This window comes from Anoplophora glabripennis, unplaced genomic scaffold (genome assembly GCF_000390285.2).
Source record: "Anoplophora glabripennis isolate ALB-LARVAE unplaced genomic scaffold, Agla_2.0 scaffold1371, whole genome shotgun sequence".
Taxonomy (NCBI): domain Eukaryota; kingdom Metazoa; phylum Arthropoda; class Insecta; order Coleoptera; family Cerambycidae; genus Anoplophora; species Anoplophora glabripennis.
The window spans coordinates 26747-37497 of record NW_019417710.1 but is presented as its reverse complement, the minus strand read 5'-3'; positions in this window follow the sequence as shown (position 1 = coordinate 37497).

The window sequence follows — 10751 nt, the reverse complement described above, 5'->3', positions numbered from 1 at the left end:
AATAATAATAATAATAATAATAATAATAATAATAATAATAATAATAATAATAATAATGATTTACCATTACCATACTTACAATGTATATGTAAATATAATTTACAAGCTGATAAATAATTTCCACATAAGGCGAACCTTGAGCGTGGTCTAACAACTAAGATTTTAGTACAAAATACACATATACAGGGTGGTCCGAATTTTATGCAGGAAACCTCGAGGGCAGATAGATCTCTTTAAAATAATATGAGTTTGCCTTACCTTGGTCTGGAACAGACCCGTTTTAGAGATACAGGGTGTTGAAGTTGTTAAAAAAAAATAATTTTTTGTTTATATCTCAGAAATCTATTAACCGATCTCAATAAAATTTGGTACAGATAATTTATGATAGTAGGCCTTGCATTTCCCAAAATATCTAGCTCTAGAGGTACAACCAGTGGTGTACAACTGGGCAGGGGTCATCTCCTTTTTTATAAAAAAAAACCTACGCCACTGCATTTTTTACAAATTATTATAACAGAAATCTGTTATAATAGAATATAAATATATTCTAATGCACAAAATACGTAAAAAAAGGTAACTTTTTTTTCCTAAGATTCGCAGACATTTCTAACCATAATATTGCAAGAATATTTATGTTTATGCTTAAAAGTAAATGGAATTTGTAAGCACATCAACCATCTGTGAGGTAGAGTTCCTTACGCATTTTAGTTTTCCGAGGAAGCCTAACCCACTATCTTTACAGATAACAACAACTTAAATAAAAATAATAATAATAAATGTACATTTACCAAAGGCGAGGGGTAGTGAATTTTCGCAATCTGCATATTTGGTCACAAGAAAATCTTCATGAAATTCGGACAAGATCTTTTCAACACGAATTTTCTGTGAACGTGTGGCTCGGAATAATTCGCAATAAAGTTTGTGCACCTTTCTTCTTACCATCCTGTCTAAATTCCCAGTCATTTCTAAACTTTCTAGAAAACCATTTATTTGAAGTATTAGAGGATGTTCTATTAAATATACGACAAAATAGCTGGGTACAATAGATGGTGCACATTCTGGGAGAATAATATAGGAATGGCTTAATGAAAATTATATGGGGCGAAGGATAGGTAGAAGACCAAATGCCAATGTCAACCATAATGGTGCAGAAGGTCCAGTGTCTTGGCCAGCCAGATTGTCATATCTAAACCCCCTGGACTTCTATGTTTGGGGTTATCTGAAAAGTAAAGTTTATTCTACTCCAACAGATACAAGACCACAATTATTGCAACGAATAGAAGACGGATGTAATGAATTAAAAGAAAACCACCACATGATATTAGCTTCAATTAATTCCATTAATAGAAGATGTCAGAAATGTATCGATGTGGGTGGTTTGCATTTTGAACAATGGTTGTACCTAAATACATAACGTTGTAATTTTGTTTGTTTAGTTGTTGTTGCTTGATAAATATATTTTTATTATTTTGATTTAAATTCTTATTTGTAAGGAGTATTAGGCCTCCAGGGAAAACAAAAACACGCCAGGAACACTATACCTCACAGGTGGTGTAGAAAGGAGTGTAAATAATTTTGTTGGTGTGCTTACAAATTGCACTTACTTTTAAGCATAAACATAAATATTCTTGTAATATTATGATTAGAAGTGTCTGCCACAAGGGGTTGTATTGGTGTGAATAACTTGAGAACGGCAAATCTTAGGGAAAAAATTAATGTCACCCTTTTTACGTATTTTGTGCATTAGAATATAAATCAGTTACAATGACTTGTAAAAAATGCAGTGGCGTAGATTTTTTTGTAAAAAAGTTGTGACCCCTGTCCAGTTGTACACCACTGGTTGAACCTTTAAAGCTCATATTTTAGGGAATGTAGGGCCTACTATCATACATTATCTGTACCAAATTTTATTAAGATCGGTTAATAGATTCCGGAGATATAAACAAAAAAATCATTTTTTTTAACAATTTCAACACCCTGTATCTCTAAAACGGGGCTGTTGCAGGCCTATGTTTATAAGGCAAACACATATTATTTTAAAGAGATCTATCTGCCCTGGAAGTTTCCTGCATAAAATTCGGACCTCCCTGTATACACATACACAAATAGTAATTTAACATTTATATCAAATATCCAAATACGCAATTAAGTAAACAACAAAACATGTTTTCTTTCCTTTTCCGAAAAAAAAGAAAGAAAGAAATAAAGAAAAGCAAGGGGACAATATTTTTAAGTATGATTTTAAAATTTATTGCATGTTATTTAATAAAGAACCCAGCACAAAACAATGGAAAAGACTTTTCGTCAAATTGATTGAAATTGTGGGATCAAGTAGGTGATATGATGAGGATCAAAATCACTAAGACAATCACAAAGGTAAACATTTGGTAAAGCCTTCAATGATAGTTACTCCTGATGGCTATATATTACATTTAAGGTCTTTATTTGTCAAACTCTGCTGACAACAATGCTAGAATTCTCCTGAACGAGTTTAATAGAGATGTTAATGGAATGCGAGACTGTTTTCGACAACAAGATATATGTATTGTAGACCGTGGAAATCGAGATGCTATTCCTACCTTCCCGAGAATTGGTTTGAATACGAAAATGACACCACTACTACAGCTAAATCAGACTCAATTCTCAATTGAAGAGGCAAATGAGTCAAGACTAATAACTAACGTCGCCTTATTGGGAGCACCTGGGGACTGAAACCAAAGATGTCATACTGGTTGTATACGTCGATAGTAAGACCTAGGATCCTTTACGGCGCTGTGGTTTGGTGGCAGAAAACACAACAGACCACAGCGAGGGACAAACTGAATAGAATTCAGAGATTGGCCTGTTTAGGTATAACGGGGGCGATGGCATCGACGCCGACAGCTGCACTAGAAGTCATGCTAAATCTGCCACCGTGGAAAGAGAAGCGCGGCTAGCAGCATATCGACTCAGGAATAACAATGACTGGAGGGGTGGTTCCCACTCCAGGATCATAGACACATCTATGTCGGAGACTCGAATAGAGGATCAAAGCAAGTGGGAGGAAAGGTTTAATACCCTGGAAAGGTGGAGCCTAGTATGGTTTACAGATGGCTCCAAAATGACCAGAGGGACGGGTGCAGGAATATATGGACTCAGACCCAGATGGAGTGCAAGCTACAGTCTGGGGGAGTACCCCACTGTATTCCAAGCAGAAATCTTCGCGATAATGGCGTGTCTGGCATAGAATGTACGTAGAGGTTACAGACGTAAACTCATATATATATTCTCTGATAGTCAAGCTGCAATTAAAGCTTTAGCCGCACACAAGGTAATAATTCAAAACTGGTGTGGGATTGTTTACAAATGCTGACTGAACTGGTCACCAACAATACAGTCAGACTGTGTTGGGTGCCAGGGCAGAAAGGCATTTGTGGAAATGAGAAAGCGGATGAACTTGCTAGGAAGGGATCCGAGACAGAGTTCATTGGCCCGGGGCCGTTCTGTGGCACATCTCCCAGTGTGGTCAGGCGGGCTCTGGGCAAATGGACTGAGACAGAACACAGCAAATACTGGACTTCAAGGCCAGGACATAGCCATTCTAAGGAGCTTATGGAGTATCCTTCGAAGGGAAGAGCGAATGAGCTACTGAGCTTGAACAGAATCCGGCTCAGGAAAGTGACAGGACTCATAACGGGACACTGTCACTTTAGGAAACATCTACATAAGCTAAAGCTTGTAGACAGTCCGGTCTGCCGAGGATGTGAATCGGCGGATGAAACTTCTCTGCATATCCTGGGCGAGTGCCCGGGATTTGCTCGTAGCAGAATGGCGCTCCTTGGGAGACCCTATTTGGAACCCAAGGAACTGAGAGAAGTGTCAGCAAGGAAGCTTTTGGACTTTGTAAAAAGGACAAATTTACTTGCTGACTAGGACTGGTAGTGGTACGTACAATAGGCCTAATTAGGCCGCAGTGCTATGGGACTTTTCAAGGACCAACCACTAGATGAAGATGAAGAAGAAGAAGAATAACTAAAACAAGACGGATAGTAGAGGTCGAAACGGACATCTCCAAAGAATATTCCAAGTTTTTTTCTTACACATATCCCGAATTTGAGTGATTTTCTTCGAATTGCCGGAGCTATAATAAATAAATACATTATATCTGAACCATCACGATAGCAAGCACAGATGAAAATCTAGTTAATAGAATGCTGATTCAAGTGTAAGAAGTTAACGCTGTCCAGGCAAGAGTAAAAATAGAGAACCCTGTGCGCCGAAGAGCGCAATATAGGTTGAATTAACAGCTGGCAGAATTGATCACGATGAGGAAGAAGATGAAGAACTCACTTTTTACTTGGATCAAAATACAAATGAACCATGTTTCATGAGGATTAGGCTGTTTCTTCGATTCAGATGTGCCACGGTTCATCAATTATGGATCTCATTTAATGAAGATAGTATGTAAATCATCCTGAACCTGAGATGAACATGAACCCATTCTTGGTTACTTCTATACCTGTAAACAAGGAGCAAAAACTTTAGGAAAATGCGTCCAGGTAGCGGCTACTATATGATACTTAGAGTATGCAAGACATGAAGATAGGTAATGTTAAATATCCTTCACTCCGAGTTCTAATGAGTATACTCGATTTCAGGATGAATAATCAAATTCTAAACATTGAGATAATAAATCCTCTTGATGGCAATTGTTGATGGAAGTATCCCTAATAATTCTCGGAGAACCAGTTAATCTTCGTTGAGAGTGAGGATCACTGAGTACGTCGATTTTTGATTATACTCAAGCGAAGACCGTGCGCACTTTCGCACGCATACGGTCACTTACACACATACGTACACGTTTACACACACACTCACATGCACGTACACACACACATGGGGTCCAAGTATCTCAAGTATCTGCCAAGTCCACGGTGTTAACCCTGGGTAACGCTAAGTGCATATTTGGCTATATTGAGCGACTTTCAAGAATATTTTTAAATGCTTTTTAAAAGATGTATATGATTTACAAGATTTAATATCTTCCTTGCCGTAGATTATACATTTTAGGTCCAAGGTAATAGTAGGATTTTATAAATTTTGCAGTTTAGGAACTTGGAATAAAGTTTCACGATATCTGGTACTGAAATCATGGTCTATAGTTTTAATTCTTCTCTGTGTTTGTACTGTCTGGTCAATACTTTGAAGCAAACTAATTTGTTTAGATCAAAAAATTTTGATTGATCAAACAAGCTATCACAATTCTATTAATTTTTGTCAATATTTTCTTAAACATGCATATCTCTCTCTTTCTCTTTAAATAATAGAGACAAAACCATGATTAAAAAAAACAATTTACTTGAAAAATAGCCCTCTTCAAAATGAACTTAAGCAGGGATATTGATAACTACGGAGAAAAAATATAGGGTGCTTTAAAAATGCATGAAAAATCCTCCGTATATAAAAGTATGTGTATTTTTTCAGTTTATGCATACCATCCTATTTTGAAGCCTGGTAAATGATCTGTCAATCTTAATAAAAAAGAATGACGTGCAATTTCGAAATTAAAGAACTTGACTTAATTTTTGGCCGTTCCGCTTCGATTAATCAGTAAATTGTAATTACATTTTAATAAAGGGGTTTACATGATAACCCTGTGCATTGACAATCACTGATCTCGTTAAATAATGTATTTTTTATACGCAATAATATGCATGGTAATTTTGATAAAATGGAATTGTTTTTATTGACATGTTAATCCTAATAATCCTGGCTGTATTCAATCCAAACTGTTTACGAGCGACATCGAAATTAAAAACTGCCCCTCTATCTGATTTTAATTAAATTATTTGGCGAACGTGTCTGTTGACTCAAGGATTAGAGGATTTCACATTTGATGCCAGTGCCTGACTACAATTGAGGGGTGAGTGATATAGGGTGATAGATCATCACATTAGATCATTATTAAGCCTGTTCTCTATTCTCTTTTATTCATAATGAAATTTTACTAGCCTGAAATACATAATTTCGTACTTATTTCTATCACCCTCTATTTATTAAATGTATACTACTGTAATGCTGCTCGCGTAATTAAATATAAAACCTAGTTTTTTAAAATGTCGACAGATCTGCCGCTTAAATAAAAAGGTAAGTTTTTAGTGTATTTAATAGGTAGGTATCTAATAAACGCTAGTAAATAATTATAAAAAATATTTAAGTGCTTTTCTGTGGTCGGGTTTTTTTCTGACTCGGTGATACAAGAGGTAACTTTAAATGTGTGTACATGTTTCCCAAAATATTAATCTGAAATTATTATTTTTTATTCATAAAGTAGGTAGTCGAGTTATAAATCGTTTTCTAAACTGCACTTAAACTCTTGTCTACGCCAAAACTAGGAAGCTCTCTAATTGGATTTTATATTATGAACACCATGATCATTTATTAGTGTTCAGAGTTGTTACCTATCGTTTTAAACAAACTGATGGATGAAACTAACGGAGTGGCAGAAAGTAAAACTGCAATAGAACATAATTTTCTAAAGATAGATTACTTTTGTGACTTTGCAACATGTATATACACAGGGTGCCCCACGGTGACGAGACATTAGACATATTTCAGAGACTACTTCGATTTTAATTTTGAAAATTTGGGCAATAGTGTTGTCGGGCATTCCCTTCTCAAATAAAATAATGGCGTACACCTAACGCTACCGGAAGTTGATGTCATCTTTGTTATTTTAAGTCGAACACCCTGTATATTATTGCAATTTTTAGATTCTACGTCAATTTTTAGATGAACTTTCATAAAGTTAACCGTTTTTGATATATTTAATTTTAATTCAAAAAAAATTTAAAAACTACCTAATTCAAAAAGATGTGTATTTTACAATAATAAAGTTATATTAAAAAAATTATAGGGGCCATAATCTAATTAATTTGATCGAAGTGACCGTTAAGTAGATGACAGTTATCTATCATTCTTGTTACCCCAGTTGTATAGTTTTTCCAATGTCAGTTGAACATGTACAAAAAAACGAGCAATTAAATTTATTAAGCTTTATAGGCGTCCCTAAAAAAGTTTTCTGCTAAAGGTAAAAAATTATAATAATTTGTATATAATGTGTAGAAAATTTCTATTATATGTTGATTTGACCAATAACATATTTTAATTATTTATGTCCTCAAACAATTAATTTTATTATATTGGTGCTAGATTTCGTTTTGTTCCGTTTCAAAAGGTCTCCAAAATCCAATGTTGTAATAATATTATTTCTCCTTTTCGAAATTGTAATATAAATGATTAATAGAAGGTGCCTATAAAAAAATAAAATTATCTAAAGCACACCAAATTCCGCATCGCGGCACTGCACTGCCAAGCGACTTGTCGTTGATTAAATTTTATGATGCAGTTGACCAAAGTAACTGTGTGGGAACCCGTTTGGCCGCACGCACATTCTCCAACTGGGCGTATACATTTCTACCACCTGCACGTTTTATTCCACCAGACATCTGTATAGGTATGGCTAAATAAATATGGGAACAAGTTTTTCAAATATTTCAATGCCGAGTTGCTGCGTAGCGACCGAGCCTGGTACATACCTTGAAGTTATTGGTTCTTCAATTGACTTCGGAAAAATTTTAACAGCTCCGGATATTTGGGCAGCAGGTAAAGTTTCAAAGGCTTCTCTTATACGGGCAACTAGGTTTTCTTTGGAATAAATTCGGTGGTGACAGATCTGGAGATCTTGGTGGCCAATCCCAGGGTCCTAGTCGTCTAATCCACCTGTCTTCAAACATTTCATTTAATTGGCGGTATACTTCGTTTCCACAATGAGATGGAGCACCGTCTAACTGATACCAGCAGCTTCTTAGTTGATCTAGGAGTAGATCCTCTAAGAAATCTGTAACATATTTCTTAGAGGATCTCAAAATATACAGGTATCTTTGTGTATTTAAATTGTACTCGTAAATAAAGTAGGTACCTCACTTGATTGATCTTTCCAAATGATTTCGCATAAAAACTCTGGATCTTCTTGTGTTCGCGTTAAAATCATTTCACAGAATAGGGTTCGTCTTTCTGCATCCCTGGGATGAAGTGCAGGTACAAAATTGAATTTAAATATTTTAAATGGATGTTGACTATTAGTTTTCAAAATCTTTTGAATGGAGGTTTTTGAAATGCCTAAATCCGGTTCAGCAGCACGAACTGATGATTCAGGGTAAACAAGAAAATATGCCAAAACATTGACGATGGTACCTTCATCTAATGTTATCGGCTTTAGCAAAATTCTATGTGCAAAAATTCGACCATGTTTTAATTGATTTCTTAAAATTCTTCGTAAAATGTGTCTACTCATTGGTGGTAAATGAGCATATCTCTCATTAAATACCCTGCAAGTCCTATTTATTATCTTGTGACACTCTCCATGAACAAATAATAAATTTAGAATTTCAGCGTTTGAATAAATGTTAACGTTTTCCATTCTTTAACAATAAATAATACTCAAACAAACATTCACTGTGTGTGTTAAATTGACAACAATAAATTGGTGACAGGTTAGAGCTCTTTCACATTATCGGTGAAATTACCGGTGAAATTACCGGATACTGTAGAAAGAAACTGAGTTGTACATATGTGAGCATTCACACTTATCGACGTCCGTAAAAAAATCTGTGCGGTATCGGTGCACCAACGGATGGGTTTCTACTCGTCCGTCACCGGACCGACGAAAACAACGGATTGTTTATTAGAAACACATGAAGACTAATGGACTTATTCAGACTTGCCCGTATTACTTTGTTCCGATAGCAAATTTATATGCAATTTGCTACAGTCGTTCAGTTCAGTGTTGTTTTTGTCAGTACAAGTGTACTGAAATCAGTACAATTACTATTTTGCAGGTACATTGATAGCGATTTTCAGTATTTTGTGGGTGTGGCTGCTTAAATGTTAATAAATATGAATGACGCACATCACGCAATTATTTTTATTATCAGCATAATTTTCAGTCTTGCCACGTTAAAATCCTTTTTGTAATTTAATATAAACATTTAGTGTAATATACAGGTGTAGCATCACGAGAGGGACATGGCTTAATGGGAGATAGACGACATCTAGTGTAACTAGGATCGCCTATAGAAATAGCTTCTTGGCCATTCTTTATTGAGATACAGGGTGATTTATGATTTTTGGTCAAAACTGCTTTATATCATAACTTTGGTAGGGAATGGAATAATGGGTTCATATTTGGTAGGGTTAATGCACTCACGATACTTCATGTATGCATGTATGACAGCAAAAAAAATCCAGGTCCGGACTGCAAAAATTGTTAATTTTTTGTGCAAGTCTAGAAAACAACACTCTGTATGTATTTTTTTGAAATTCCCATACGATATTCGAAAAGAGCATAAAAAAGTGATCTCAAAGACGTGTTTCTTTTTTTTGTTACACTTTGGTGGTTATTTAAATAAGCTATTGAATATAAGAGACTACGGCTTCTAAAACTAAATTACGTAAAGGACACATGATAAAAATGGTTTTGCAACTAAAATTAGCGAAGGCTTAATTGAGGGTAGGTGTTATAAATAAGCATGCATATTTTAAACCTCATTTTCTTTAAATAATATGTATTCCAGGTCCGGACTGCAACATTTTTAAGTTTTATTGTAACTCTAGAAAACATCGCCCCGTATGTATTTTTTGGTATTCCCATACGATTATCGAAAAGAACATAAAAAGGTAATCTCAGCGACATGTCCCTTTTTCTTGTTATACTTTGATGATTACTTAAATACGCTATTCAATGTACGATAACAAGGCTTTTAAAATAAAATTACGAGTAAGTAAGAAACACATGACATAAGTAAGTAAAAGATACATGATAAAAATAGTAGTTTATTTCTTTTAGTAAATAGGATTTCTAAAAAATAGAAATAAAAAAGCAAATGGGAACAAAGACTATTTAATAAAGCATGGAAAACAAATAACAATAAAACACAAAGAAAATAATAGGTGTCTAAATGTACTTTACAATGGCAAATTCATTTTATAGCAAATTTTCAAAGTGGCCTCCCTCAACTTCGATACAGTTTCTTACTCGTTTTCCCAGGTTTCCAATTGCTCGACGTATCGATGGCAATCGAAATCGACGGATTATAATTTATTTTTTGTCATGTGATTTTATCATGCGTATTTAAATAATCATCAAAGTGTAACAAGAAAAAGAGACATGTCGCTGAGATTACTTTTTATATTTTCGGTAATCGTATGGAAATACCAAAAAATACATACGGGGCGATGTTTTCTAGTTACAAAAAAAATTAAAAATTTTGCAGTCCGGACCTGGAATACATATTATTTAAAGAAAATAAGGTTTAAAATATGCATGCCTATTTATAACATCTACCCTTCGCTAATTTTAGTTGCAAAACCATTTTTATCATGTGTTCTTTGCGTAATTTAGTTTTAGAAGCCGTAGTCTCGTATATGCAATGGTTTATTTAAATAACCACCAAAGTGTAACAAAAAAAGAAACACGTCTTTAAGATCACTTTCTTATGCTCTTTCCGAATATCGTATCGGAATTTCAAAAAAATACATACAGAGTGTTGTTTTCTAGACTTGCACAAAAAATTAACAATTTTTGCAGTCCTGACCTGGATTTTTTTTTGCTGTTATACATGCATACATGAAGTATCGTGAGTGCATTAACCCAAATATGAACCCATTATTCCATTCCCTAACAAAGTTATGACATAAAGCAGTTTTGACCA